Source organism: Hyla sarda, chromosome 8 (genome assembly GCF_029499605.1).
Source record: "Hyla sarda isolate aHylSar1 chromosome 8, aHylSar1.hap1, whole genome shotgun sequence".
NCBI classification, from domain to species: domain Eukaryota; kingdom Metazoa; phylum Chordata; class Amphibia; order Anura; family Hylidae; genus Hyla; species Hyla sarda.
Genome location: NC_079196.1, coordinates 116585117 through 116599655, shown reverse-complemented (window position 1 = coordinate 116599655; position 14539 = coordinate 116585117). Strand labels below are relative to the sequence as shown.

Here is a 14539-nt window from a genome sequence, read left to right as displayed (position 1 = left end):
ACACCCTTGTGTATAGGCATGAGACCCTCACGTCATTTAACAGGATTCAGCACCACCCACAAGACAGCTACCTGTCATGTCATGTCAAACCTGCACAGGTGTGCTAGATTATTATTATTTAGTTTTATTTTATTTTTTTACACCAATCAGTGTGCAAACATGGTCATTAAAACGCTAAATGAATAGACGTTCATAAACCAGTCAGTGCAACTCATCATTTTGGTCTCCAATTCTCAAACTCAAATTCTCACCCACGGAGGATTAAATGAGAATCTTTCTTGTTTAACACTGGAATGGGGTGGTGCACTGTTCACTACCCGAATATACTGCCACATCGGGTCAATGCATAGGGCGACAGAAGCAAGCTTCCAAATCAGCTCCCTTTCTCAAAAATCCATTTAATTTATGGTCCCCAGATAGGGAACGTATGTATCAGTATGTGCTCACAAGTCACCCAAGTGCAAGTATTCACACAAAAAAAAACGTGCCTCAGGATGCGATCTGTCGCAAGATCCTTTCTTTTTTTACACTTGATCTAAGCCAAAAGGCCTAGAGGGGATAACCGGGAAAGGGGTGGACCCAACCATGTCCCCTTCATGAGCACTCACATTACTCATAGGAATGGAAGGAAGGCTGGCAGCCAACCAGCCTCCCATACACTCTCTGGGTGGGTGGCAGTCAGCCACCCATACATACATACAGCACAGGCTAAACCCACATCATCACTTAAAAAACGGACAGGCGACCATTGCACTCTGATGGAGCATTTAGCAATGCAATCCATAGCCTGGCTTTTGCCTGAACCCCCATCACTCCTCCTCTTGCATATAAGACAATATTTCAGATCTGCATATGAAAACAACACGCCTACCTTTGTTGCACATAGCTGCCTGCCTGTCTCTAGTTACCCCACTGGCTGTAGCTGCGTCCCTTCCGACATGGAATAACACCAACTGTAACGATAAACTGAAAATTAACAGTATAAACCTGCATCATTTTGGACTCTGGTATTTGCTGAATCCGGGTGACCTGACAATCGATGGTGGTGCCGCTGGTGATTCTAACCTTCTTGGAATCTGTTGGGCCTATGTGTTAGCTCACACATCACTTGGGTATCCATGGTAACTACCACAACATGGTCATCTGCAGTTTACATCTAGCCCGTGGCATTGAATGGCATTTTAAAAGTGCTAAGGGTCCTGGTGCAATAATCCTCCCATGAGGATCAGCCTCAACGGCTTTGTAGATTGCACTCATGTCAGCAACTCCATATACATTTTTTTTTCTTCATGCTTCTTTCTTCATCCTTTTTTCTTTCTGTCATTCAGACTTTCATTCATTCGATCTCTCTCACTCACTTGCTTTAACTCATTTGTTCTCACTCACTCACTCACTCACTCAATCACTCACTCACTCATTCACTCTCACTCACTCTCACTCTCTCACTCACTCGCTCACTAAGTCAGTCTCTCTCTCTCTCTCTCTCTTTTTCTTTTTATATATATTTTTTTCCGTCTTCTTCTTCTTCTTCTTCTTCTTCTTCTTCTTCAGACCCTGTCATAGCACTAATGCCTTTCCAATACCACCAGCAGATGGAGACACTCCATTGCAACATTGGTTGTGAGCAGCAGTTTCTAAAAACAAATGCCTCATGGCGGATTTCCCATCCATCAATGGATGGTAAATTTTGTTTTTATCATTCACTGACCACAGATACCAATGCATGGTCAAGCAACAGCAATGACACACCCTTGTGTATAGGCATGAGACCCTCACGTCATTTAACAGGATTCAGCACCACCCACAAGACAGCTACCTGTCATGTCATGTCAAACCTGCACAGGTGTGCTAGATTATTATTATTTAGTTTTATTTTATTTTTTTACACCAATCAGTGTGCAAACATGGTCATTAAAACGCTAAATGAATAGACGTTCATAAACCAGTCAGTGCAACTCATCATTTTGGTCTCCAATTCTCAAACTCAAATTCTCACCCACAGAGGATTAAATGAGAATCTTTCTTGTTTAACACTGGAATGGGGTGGTGCACTGTTCACTACCCGAATATACTGCCACATCGGGTCAATGCATGGGGCGACAGAAGCAAGCTTCCAAATCAGCTCCCTTTCTCAAAAATCCATTTAATTTATGGTCCCCAGATAGGGAACGTATGTATCAGTATGTGCTCACAAGTCACCCAAGTGCAAGTATTCACACAAAAAAAAACGTGCCTCAGGATGCGATCTGTCGCAAGATCCTTTCTTTTTTTACACTTGATCTAAGCCAAAAGGCCTAGAGGGGATAACCGGGAAAGGGGTGGACCCAACCATGTCCCCTTCATGAGCACTCACATTACTCATAGGAATGGAAGGAAGGCTGGCAGCCAACCAGCCTCCCATACACTCTCTGGGTGGGTGGCAGTCAGCCACCCATACATACATACAGCACAGGCTAAACCCACATCATCACTTAAAAAACGGACAGGCGACCATTGCACTCTGATGGAGCATTTAGCAATGCAATCCATAGCCTGGCTTTTGCCTGAACCCCCATCACTCCTCCTCTTGCATATAAGACAATATTTCAGATCTGCATATGAAAACAACACGCCTACCTTTGTTGCACATAGCTGCCTGCCTGTCTCTAGTTACCCCACTGGCTGTAGCTGCGTCCCTTCCGACATGGAATAACACCAACTGTAACGATAAACTGAAAATTAACAGTATAAACCTGCATCATTTTGGACTCTGGTATTTGCTGAATCCGGGTGACCTGACAATCGATGGTGGTGCCGCTGGTGATTCTGGCCTTCTTGGAATCTGTTGGGCCTATGTGTTAGCTCACACATCACTTGGGTATCCATGGTAACTACCACAACATGGTCATCTGCAGTTTACATCTAGCCCGTGGCATTGAATGGTATTTTAAAAGTGCTAAGGGTCCTGGTGCAATAATCCTCCCATGAGGATCAGCCTCAACGGCTTTGTAGATTGCACTCATGTCAGCAACTCCATATACATTTTTTTTTCTTCATGCTTCTTTCTTCATCCTTTTTTCTTTCTGTCATTCAGACTTTCATTCATTCGATCTCTCTCACTCACTTGCTTTAACTCATTTGTTCTCACTCACTCACTCACTCACTCAATCACTCACTCACTCATTCACTCTCACTCACTCTCACTCTCTCACTCACTCGCTCACTAAGTCAGTCTCTCTCTCTCTCTCTTTTTCTTTTTATATATATTTTTTTCCGTCTTCTTCTTCTTCTTCTTCTTCTTCTTCAGACCCTGTCATAGCACTAATGCCTTTCCAATACCACCAGCAGATGGAGACACTCCATTGCAACATTGGTTGTGAGCAGCAGTTTCTAAAAACAAATGCCTCATGGCGGATTTCCCATCCATCAATGGATGGTAAATTTTGTTTTTATCATTCACTGACCACAGATACCAATGCATGGTCAAGCAACAGCAATGACACACCCTTGTGTATAGGCATGAGACCCTCACGTCATTTAACAGGATTCAGCACCACCCACAAGACAGCTACCTGTCATGTCATGTCAAACCTGCACAGGTGTGCTAGATTATTATTATTTAGTTTTATTTTATTTTTTTACACCAATCAGTGTGCAAACATGGTCATTAAAACGCTAAATGAATAGACGTTCATAAACCAGTCAGTGCAACTCATCATTTTGGTCTCCAATTCTCAAACTCAAATTCTCACCCACGGAGGATTAAATGAGAATCTTTCTTGTTTAACACTGGAATGGGGTGGTGCACTGTTCACTACCCGAATATACTGCCACATCGGGTCAATGCATAGGGCGACAGAAGCAAGCTTCCAAATCAGCTCCCTTTCTCAAAAATCCATTTAATTTATGGTCCCCAGATAGGGAACGTATGTATCAGTATGTGCTCACAAGTCACCCAAGTGCAAGTATTCACACAAAAAAAAACGTGCCTCAGGATGCGATCTGTCGCAAGATCCTTTCTTTTTTTACACTTGATCTAAGCCAAAAGGCCTAGAGGGGATAACCGGGAAAGGGGTGGACCCAACCATGTCCCCTTCATGAGCACTCACATTACTCATAGGAATGGAAGGAAGGCTGGCAGCCAACCAGCCTCCCATACACTTTCTGGGTGGGTGGCAGTCAGCCAACCATACATACATACAGCACAGGCTAAACCCACATCATCACTTAAAAAACGGACAGGCGACCATTGCACTCTGATGGAGCATTTAGCAATGCAATCCATAGCCTGGCTTTTGCCTGAACCCCCATCACTCCTCCTCTTGCATATAAGACAATATTTCAGATCTGCATATGAAAACAACACGCCTACCTTTGTTGCACATAGCTGCCTGCCTGTCTCTAGTTACCCCACTGGCTGTAGCTGCGTCCCTTCCGACATGGAATAACACCAACTGTAACGATAAACTGAAAATTAACAGTATAAACCTGCATCATTTTGGACTCTGGTATTTGCTGAATCCGGGTGACCTGACAATCGATGGTGGTGCCGCTGGTGATTCTGGCCTTCTTGGAATCTGTTGGGCCTATGTGTTAGCTCACACATCACTTGGGTATCCATGGTAACTACCACAACATGGTCATCTGCAGTTTACATCTAGCCCGTGGCATTGAATGGCTTTTTAAAAGTGCTAAGGGTCCTGGTGCAATAATCCTCCCATGAGGATCAGCCTCAACGGCTTTGTAGATTGCACTCATGTCAGCAACTCCATATACATTTTTTTTTCTTCATGCTTCTTTCTTCATCCTTTTTTCTTTCTGTCATTCAGACTTTCATTCATTCGATCTCTCTCACTCACTTGCTTTAACTCATTTGTTCTCACTCACTCACTCACTCACTCAATCACTCACTCACTCATTCACTCTCACTCACTCTCACTCTCTCACTCACTCGCTCACTAAGTCAGTCTCTCTCTCTCTCTCTTTTTCTTTTTATATATATTTTTTTCCGTCTTCTTCTTCTTCTTCTTCTTCTTCTTCTTCAGACCCTGTCATAGCACTAATGCCTTTCCAATACCACCAGCAGATGGAGACACTCCATTGCAACATTGGTTGTGAGCAGCAGTTTCTAAAAACAAATGCCTCATGGCGGATTTCCCATCCATCAATGGATGGTAAATTTTGTTTTTATCATTCACTGACCACAGATACCAATGCATGGTCAAGCAACAGCAATGACACACCCTTGTGTATAGGCATGAGACCCTCACGTCATTTAACAGGATTCAGCACCACCCACAAGACAGCTACCTGTCATGTCATGTCAAACCTGCACAGGTGTGCTAGATTATTATTATTTAGTTTTATTTTATTTTTTTACACCAATCAGTGTGCAAACATGGTCATTAAAACGCTAAATGAATAGACGTTCATAAACCAGTCAGTGCAACTCATCATTTTGGTCTCCAATTCTCAAACTCAAATTCTCACCCACGGAGGATTAAATGAGAATCTTTCTTGTTTAACACTGGAATGGGGTGGTGCACTGTTCACTACCCGAATATACTGCCACATCGGGTCAATGCATAGGGCGACAGAAGCAAGCTTCCAAATCAGCTCCCTTTCTCAAAAATCCATTTAATTTATGGTCCCCAGATAGGGAATGTATGTATCAGTATGTGCTCACAAGTCACCCAAGTGCAAGTATTCACACAAAAAAAAAAACGTGCCTCAGGATGCGATCTGTCGCAAGATCCTTTCTTTTTTTACACTTGATCTAAGCCAAAAGGCCTAGAGGGGATAACCGGGAAAGGGGTGGACCCAACCATGTCCCCTTCATGAGCACTCACATTACTCATAGGAATGGAAGGAAGGCTGGCAGCCAACCAGCCTCCCATACACTCTCTGGGTGGGTGGCAGTCAGCCACCCATACATACATACAGCACAGGCTAAACCCACATCATCACTTAAAAAACGGACGGGCGACCATTGCACTCTGATGGAGCATTTAGCAATGCAATCCATAGCCTGGCTTTTGCCTGAACCCCCATCACTCCTCCTCTTGCATATAAGACAATATTTCAGATCTGCATATGAAAACAACACGCCTACCTTTGTTGCACATAGCTGCCTGCCTGTCTCTAGTTACCCCACTGGCTGTAGCTGCGTCCCTTCCGACATGGAATAACACCAACTGTAACGATAAACTGAAAATTAACAGTATAAACCTGCATCATTTTGGACTCTGGTATTTGCTGAATCCGGGTGACCTGACAATCGATGGTGGTGCCGCTGGTGATTCTGGCCTTCTTGGAATCTGTTGGGCCTATGTGTTAGCTCACACATCACTTGGGTATCCATGGTAACTACCACAACATGGTCATCTGCAGTTTACATCTAGCCCGTGGCATTGAATGGCATTTTAAAAGTGCTAAGGGTCCTGGTGCAATAATCCTCCCATGAGGATCAGCCTCAACGGCTTTGTAGATTGCACTCATGTCAGCAACTCCATATACATTTTTTTTTCTTCATGCTTCTTTCTTCATCCTTTTTTCTTTCTGTCATTCAGACTTTCATTCATTCGATCTCTCTCACTCACTTGCTTTAACTCATTTGTTCTCACTCACTCACTCACTCAATCACTCACTCACTCATTCACTCTCACTCACTCTCACTCTCTCACTCACTCGCTCACTAAGTCAGTCTCTCTCTCTCTCTCTCTTTTTCTTTTTATATATATTTTTTTCCGTCTTCTTCTTCTTCTTCTTCTTCTTCAGACCCTGTCATAGCACTAATGCCTTTCCAATACCACCAGCAGATGGAGACACTCCATTGCAACATTGGTTGTGAGCAGCAGTTTCTAAAAACAAATGCCTCATGGCGGATTTCCCATCCATCAATGGATGGTAAATTTTGTTTTTATCATTCACTGACCACAGATACCAATGCATGGTCAAGCAACAGCAATGACACACCCTTGTGTATAGGCATGAGACCCTCACGTCATTTAACAGGATTCAGCACCACCCACAAGACAGCTACCTGTCATGTCATGTCAAACCTGCACAGGTGTGCTAGATTATTATTATTTAGTTTTATTTTATTTTTTTACACCAATCAGTGTGCAAACATGGTCATTAAAACGCTAAATGAATAGACGTTCATAAACCAGTCAGTGCAACTCATCATTTTGGTCTCCAATTCTCAAACTCAAATTCTCACCCACGGAGGATTAAATGAGAATCTTTCTTGTTTAACACTGGAATGGGGTGGTGCACTGTTCACTACCCGAATATACTGCCACATCGGGTCAATGCATAGGGCGACAGAAGCAAGCTTCCAAATCAGCTCCCTTTCTCAAAAATCCATTTAATTTATGGTCCCCAGATAGGGAACGTATGTATCAGTATGTGCTCACAAGTCACCCAAGTGCAAGTATTCACACAAAAAAACGTGCCTCAGGATGCGATCTGTCGCAAGATCCTTTCTTTTTTTACACTTGATCTAAGCCAAAAGGCCTAGAGGGGATAACCGGGAAAGGGGTGGACCCAACCATGTCCCCTTCATGAGCACTCACATTACTCATAGGAATGGAAGGAAGGCTGGCAGCCAACCAGCCTCCCATACACTCTCTGGGTGGGTGGCAGTCAGCCACCCATACATACATACAGCACAGGCTAAACCCACATCATCACTTAAAAAACGGACAGGCGACCATTGCACTCTGATGGAGCATTTAGCAATGCAATCCATAGCCTGGCTTTTGCCTGAACCCCCATCACTCCTCCTCTTGCATATAAGACAATATTTCAGATCTGCATATGAAAACAACACGCCTACCTTTGTTGCACATAGCTGCCTGCCTGTCTCTAGTTACCCCACTGGCTGTAGCTGCGTCCCTTCCGACATGGAATAACACCAACTGTAACGATAAACTGAAAATTAACAGTATAAACCTGCATCATTTTGGACTCTGGTATTTGCTGAATCCGGGTGACCTGACAATCGATGGTGGTGCCGCTGGTGATTCTAACCTTCTTGGAATCTGTTGGGCCTATGTGTTAGCTCACACATCACTTGGGTATCCATGGTAACTACCACAACATGGTCATCTGCAGTTTACATCTAGCCCGTGGCATTGAATGGCATTTTAAAAGTGCTAAGGGTCCTGGTGCAATAATCCTCCCATGAGGATCAGCCTCAACGGCTTTGTAGATTGCACTCATGTCAGCAACTCCATATACATTTTTTTTTCTTCATGCTTCTTTCTTCATCCTTTTTTCTTTCTGTCATTCAGACTTTCATTCATTCGATCTCTCTCACTCACTTGCTTTAACTCATTTGTTCTCACTCACTCACTCACTCACTCAATCACTCACTCACTCATTCACTCTCACTCACTCTCACTCTCTCACTCACTCGCTCACTAAGTCAGTCTCTCTCTCTCTCTCTCTCTTTTTCTTTTTATATATATTTTTTTCCGTCTTCTTCTTCTTCTTCTTCTTCTTCTTCTTCAGACCCTGTCATAGCACTAATGCCTTTCCAATACCACCAGCAGATGGAGACACTCCATTGCAACATTGGTTGTGAGCAGCAGTTTCTAAAAACAAATGCCTCATGGCGGATTTCCCATCCATCAATGGATGGTAAATTTTGTTTTTATCATTCACTGACCACAGATACCAATGCATGGTCAAGCAACAGCAATGACACACCCTTGTGTATAGGCATGAGACCCTCACGTCATTTAACAGGATTCAGCACCACCCACAAGACAGCTACCTGTCATGTCATGTCAAACCTGCACAGGTGTGCTAGATTATTATTATTTAGTTTTATTTTATTTTTTTACACCAATCAGTGTGCAAACATGGTCATTAAAACGCTAAATGAATAGACGTTCATAAACCAGTCAGTGCAACTCATCATTTTGGTCTCCAATTCTCAAACTCAAATTCTCACCCACAGAGGATTAAATGAGAATCTTTCTTGTTTAACACTGGAATGGGGTGGTGCACTGTTCACTACCCGAATATACTGCCACATCGGGTCAATGCATAGGGCGACAGAAGCAAGCTTCCAAATCAGCTCCCTTTCTCAAAAATCCATTTAATTTATGGTCCCCAGATAGGGAACGTATGTATCAGTATGTGCTCACAAGTCACCCAAGTGCAAGTATTCACACAAAAAAAAACGTGCCTCAGGATGCGATCTGTCGCAAGATCCTTTCTTTTTTTACACTTGATCTAAGCCAAAAGGCCTAGAGGGGATAACCGGGAAAGGGGTGGACCCAACCATGTCCCCTTCATGAGCACTCACATTACTCATAGGAATGGAAGGAAGGCTGGCAGCCAACCAGCCTCCCATACACTCTCTGGGTGGGTGGCAGTCAGCCACCCATACATACATACAGCACAGGCTAAACCCACATCATCACTTAAAAAACGGACGGGCGACCATTGCACTCTGATGGAGCATTTAGCAATGCAATCCATAGCCTGGCTTTTGCCTGAACCCCCATCACTCCTCCTCTTGCATATAAGACAATATTTCAGATCTGCATATGAAAACAACACGCCTACCTTTGTTGCACATAGCTGCCTGCCTGTCTCTAGTTACCCCACTGGCTGTAGCTGCGTCCCTTCCGACATGGAATAACACCAACTGTAACGATAAACTGAAAATTAACAGTATAAACCTGCATCATTTTGGACTCTGGTATTTGCTGAATCCGGGTGACCTGACAATCGATGGTGGTGCCGCTGGTGATTCTGGCCTTCTTGGAATCTGTTGGGCCTATGTGTTAGCTCACACATCACTTGGGTATCCATGGTAACTACCACAACATGGTCATCTGCAGTTTACATCTAGCCCGTGGCATTGAATGGCATTTTAAAAGTGCTAAGGGTCCTGGTGCAATAATCCTCCCATGAGGATCAGCCTCAACGGCTTTGTAGATTGCACTCATGTCAGCAACTCCATATACATTTTTTTTTCTTCATGCTTCTTTCTTCATCCTTTTTTCTTTCTGTCATTCAGACTTTCATTCATTCGATCTCTCTCACTCACTTGCTTTAACTCATTTGTTCTCACTCACTCACTCACTCAATCACTCACTCACTCATTCACTCTCACTCACTCTCACTCTCTCACTCACTCGCTCACTAAGTCAGTCTCTCTCTCTCTCTCTTTTTCTTTTTATATATATTTTTTTCCGTCTTCTTCTTCTTCTTCTTCTTCTTCAGACCCTGTCATAGCACTAATGCCTTTCCAATACCACCAGCAGATGGAGACACTCCATTGCAACATTGGTTGTGAGCAGCAGTTTCTAAAAACAAATGCCTCATGGCGGATTTCCCATCCATCAATGGATGGTAAATTTTGTTTTTATCATTCACTGACCACAGATACCAATGCATGGTCAAGCAACAGCAATGACACACCCTTGTGTATAGGCATGAGACCCTCACGTCATTTAACAGGATTCAGCACCACCCACAAGACAGCTACCTGTCATGTCATGTCAAACCTGCACAGGTGTGCTAGATTATTATTATTTAGTTTTATTTTATTTTTTTACACCAATCAGTGTGCAAACATGGTCATTAAAACGCTAAATGAATAGACGTTCATAAACCAGTCAGTGCAACTCATCATTTTGGTCTCCAATTCTCAAACTCAAATTCTCACCCACGGAGGATTAAATGAGAATCTTTCTTGTTTAACACTGGAATGGGGTGGTGCACTGTTCACTACCCGAATATACTGCCACATCGGGTCAATGCATAGGGCGACAGAAGCAAGCTTCCAAATCAGCTCCCTTTCTCAAAAATCCATTTAATTTATGGTCCCCAGATAGGGAACGTATGTATCAGTATGTGCTCACAAGTCACCCAAGTGCAAGTATTCACACAAAAAAAAACGTGCCTCAGGATGCGATCTGTCGCAAGATCCTTTCTTTTTTTACACTTGATCTAAGCCAAAAGGCCTAGAGGGGATAACCGGGAAAGGGGTGGACCCAACCATGTCCCCTTCATGAGCACTCACATTACTCATAGGAATGGAAGGAAGGCTGGCAGCCAACCAGCCTCCCATACACTCTCTGGGTGGGTGGCAGTCAGCCACCCATACATACATACAGCACAGGCTAAACCCACATCATCACTTAAAAAACGGACAGGCGACCATTGCACTCTGATGGAGCATTTAGCAATGCAATCCATAGCCTGGCTTTTGCCTGAACCCCCATCACTCCTCCTCTTGCATATAAGACAATATTTCAGATCTGCATATGAAAACAACACGCCTACCTTTGTTGCACATAGCTGCCTGCCTGTCTCTAGTTACCCCACTGGCTGTAGCTGCGTCCCTTCCGACATGGAATAACACCAACTGTAACGATAAACTGAAAATTAACAGTATAAACCTGCATCATTTTGGACTCTGGTATTTGCTGAATCCGGGTGACCTGACAATCGATGGTGGTGCCGCTGGTGATTCTAACCTTCTTGGAATCTGTTGGGCCTATGTGTTAGCTCACACATCACTTGGGTATCCATGGTAACTACCACAACATGGTCATCTGCAGTTTACATCTAGCCCGTGGCATTGAATGGCATTTTAAAAGTGCTAAGGGTCCTGGTGCAATAATCCTCCCATGAGGATCAGCCTCAACGGCTTTGTAGATTGCACTCATGTCAGCAACTCCATATACATTTTTTTTTCTTCATGCTTCTTTCTTCATCCTTTTTTCTTTCTGTCATTCAGACTTTCATTCATTCGATCTCTCTCACTCACTTGCTTTAACTCATTTGTTCTCACTCACTCACTCACTCACTCAATCACTCACTCACTCATTCACTCTCACTCACTCTCACTCTCTCACTCACTCGCTCACTAAGTCAGTCTCTCTCTCTCTCTCTCTCTTTTTCTTTTTATATATATTTTTTTCCGTCTTCTTCTTCTTCTTCTTCTTCTTCTTCAGACCCTGTCATAGCACTAATGCCTTTCCAATACCACCAGCAGATGGAGACACTCCATTGCAACATTGGTTGTGAGCAGCAGTTTCTAAAAACAAATGCCTCATGGCGGATTTCCCATCCATCAATGGATGGTAAATTTTGTTTTTATCATTCACTGACCACAGATACCAATGCATGGTCAAGCAACAGCAATGACACACCCTTGTGTATAGGCATGAGACCCTCACGTCATTTAACAGGATTCAGCACCACCCACAAGACAGCTACCTGTCATGTCATGTCAAACCTGCACAGGTGTGCTAGATTATTATTATTTAGTTTTATTTTATTTTTTTACACCAATCAGTGTGCAAACATGGTCATTAAAACGCTAAATGAATAGACGTTCATAAACCAGTCAGTGCAACTCATCATTTTGGTCTCCAATTCTCAAACTCAAATTCTCACCCACAGAGGATTAAATGAGAATCTTTCTTGTTTAACACTGGAATGGGGTGGTGCACTGTTCACTACCCGAATATACTGCCACATCGGGTCAATGCATAGGGCGACAGAAGCAAGCTTCCAAATCAGCTCCCTTTCTCAAAAATCCATTTAATTTATGGTCCCCAGATAGGGAACGTATGTATCAGTATGTGCTCACAAGTCACCCAAGTGCAAGTATTCACACAAAAAAAAACGTGCCTCAGGATGCGATCTGTCGCAAGATCCTTTCTTTTTTTACACTTGATCTAAGCCAAAAGGCCTAGAGGGGATAACCGGGAAAGGGGTGGACCCAACCATGTCCCCTTCATGAGCACTCACATTACTCATAGGAATGGAAGGAAGGCTGGCAGCCAACCAGCCTCCCATACACTCTCTGGGTGGGTGGCAGTCAGCCACCCATACATACATACAGCACAGGCTAAACCCACATCATCACTTAAAAAACGGACAGGCGACCATTGCACTCTGATGGAGCATTTAGCAATGCAATCCATAGCCTGGCTTTTGCCTGAACCCCCATCACTCCTCCTCTTGCATATAAGACAATATTTCAGATCTGCATATGAAAACAACACGCCTACCTTTGTTGCACATAGCTGCCTGCCTGTCTCTAGTTACCCCACTGGCTGTAGCTGCGTCCCTTCCGACATGGAATAACACCAACTGTAACGATAAACTGAAAATTAACAGTATAAACCTGCATCATTTTGGACTCTGGTATTTGCTGAATCCGGGTGACCTGACAATCGATGGTGGTGCCGCTGGTGATTCTAACCTTCTTGGAATCTGTTGGGCCTATGTGTTAGCTCACACATCACTTGGGTATCCATGGTAACTACCACAACATGGTCATCTGCAGTTTACATCTAGCCCGTGGCATTGAATGGCATTTTAAAAGTGCTAAGGGTCCTGGTGCAATAATCCTCCCATGAGGATCAGCCTCAACGGCTTTGTAGATTGCACTCATGTCAGCAACTCCATATACATTTTTTTTTCTTCATGCTTCTTTCTTCATCCTTTTTTCTTTCTGTCATTCAGACTTTCATTCATTCGATCTCTCTCACTCACTTGCTTTAACTCATTTGTTCTCACTCACTCACTCACTCACTCAATCACTCACTCACTCATTCACTCTCACTCACTCTCACTCTCTCACTCACTCGCTCACTAAGTCAGTCTCTCTCTCTCTCTCTCTTTTTCTTTTTATATATATTTTTTTCCGTCTTCTTCTTCTTCTTCTTCTTCTTCTTCAGACCCTGTCATAGCACTAATGCCTTTCCAATACCACCAGCAGATGGAGACACTCCATTGCAACATTGGTTGTGAGCAGCAGTTTCTAAAAACAAATGCCTCATGGCGGATTTCCCATCCATCAATGGATGGTAAATTTTGTTTTTATCATTCACTGACCACAGATACCAATGCATGGTCAAGCAACAGCAATGACACACCCTTGTGTATAGGCATGAGACCCTCACGTCATTTAACAGGATTCAGCACCACCCACAAGACAGCTACCTGTCATGTCATGTCAAACCTGCACAGGTGTGCTAGATTATTATTATTTAGTTTTATTTTATTTTTTTACACCAATCAGTGTGCAAACATGGTCATTAAAACGCTAAATGAATAGACGTTCATAAACCAGTCAGTGCAACTCATCATTTTGGTCTCCAATTCTCAAACTCAAATTCTCACCCACGGAGGATTAAATGAGAATCTTTCTTGTTTAACACTGGAATGGGGTGGTGCACTGTTCACTACCCGAATATACTGCCACATCGGGTCAATGCATAGGGCGACAGAAGCAAGCTTCCAAATCAGCTCCCTTTCTCAAAAATCCATTTAATTTATGGTCCCCAGATAGGGAACGTATGTATCAGTATGTGCTCACAAGTCACCCAAGTGCAAGTATTCACACAAAAAAAAACGTGCCTCAGGATGCGATCTGTCGCAAGATCCTTTCTTTTTTTACACTTGATCTAAGCCAAAAGGCCTAGAGGGGATAACCGGGAAAGGGGTGGACCCAACCATGTCCCCTTCATGAGCACTCACATTACTCATAGGAATGGAAGGAAGGCTGGCAGCCAAC

General features: G+C 43.4%; 9 pseudogenes; all 9 read right to left on the bottom strand.

Annotated features, from left to right (window-relative positions):
- Positions 1-296: 296 nt before the first annotated feature.
- On the bottom strand, positions 297-560 carry LOC130289010 (U2 spliceosomal RNA; annotated as a pseudogene).
- A 1481-nt stretch (positions 561-2041) lies between these two features.
- On the bottom strand, positions 2042-2305 carry LOC130286073 (U2 spliceosomal RNA; annotated as a pseudogene).
- Positions 2306-3776: 1471 nt separating this feature from the next.
- Positions 3777-4040, bottom strand: LOC130289009 (U2 spliceosomal RNA; annotated as a pseudogene).
- A 1474-nt stretch (positions 4041-5514) lies between these two features.
- LOC130289555 (U2 spliceosomal RNA) lies at positions 5515-5780 on the bottom strand (annotated as a pseudogene).
- Positions 5781-7246: 1466 nt separating this feature from the next.
- Positions 7247-7508, bottom strand: LOC130288779 (U2 spliceosomal RNA; annotated as a pseudogene).
- Positions 7509-8986: 1478 nt separating this feature from the next.
- LOC130289008 (U2 spliceosomal RNA) lies at positions 8987-9250 on the bottom strand (annotated as a pseudogene).
- A 1464-nt stretch (positions 9251-10714) lies between these two features.
- LOC130289006 (U2 spliceosomal RNA) lies at positions 10715-10978 on the bottom strand (annotated as a pseudogene).
- Positions 10979-12453: 1475 nt separating this feature from the next.
- On the bottom strand, positions 12454-12717 carry LOC130289005 (U2 spliceosomal RNA; annotated as a pseudogene).
- Positions 12718-14190: 1473 nt separating this feature from the next.
- On the bottom strand, positions 14191-14454 carry LOC130289004 (U2 spliceosomal RNA; annotated as a pseudogene).
- Positions 14455-14539: the final 85 nt, after the last annotated feature.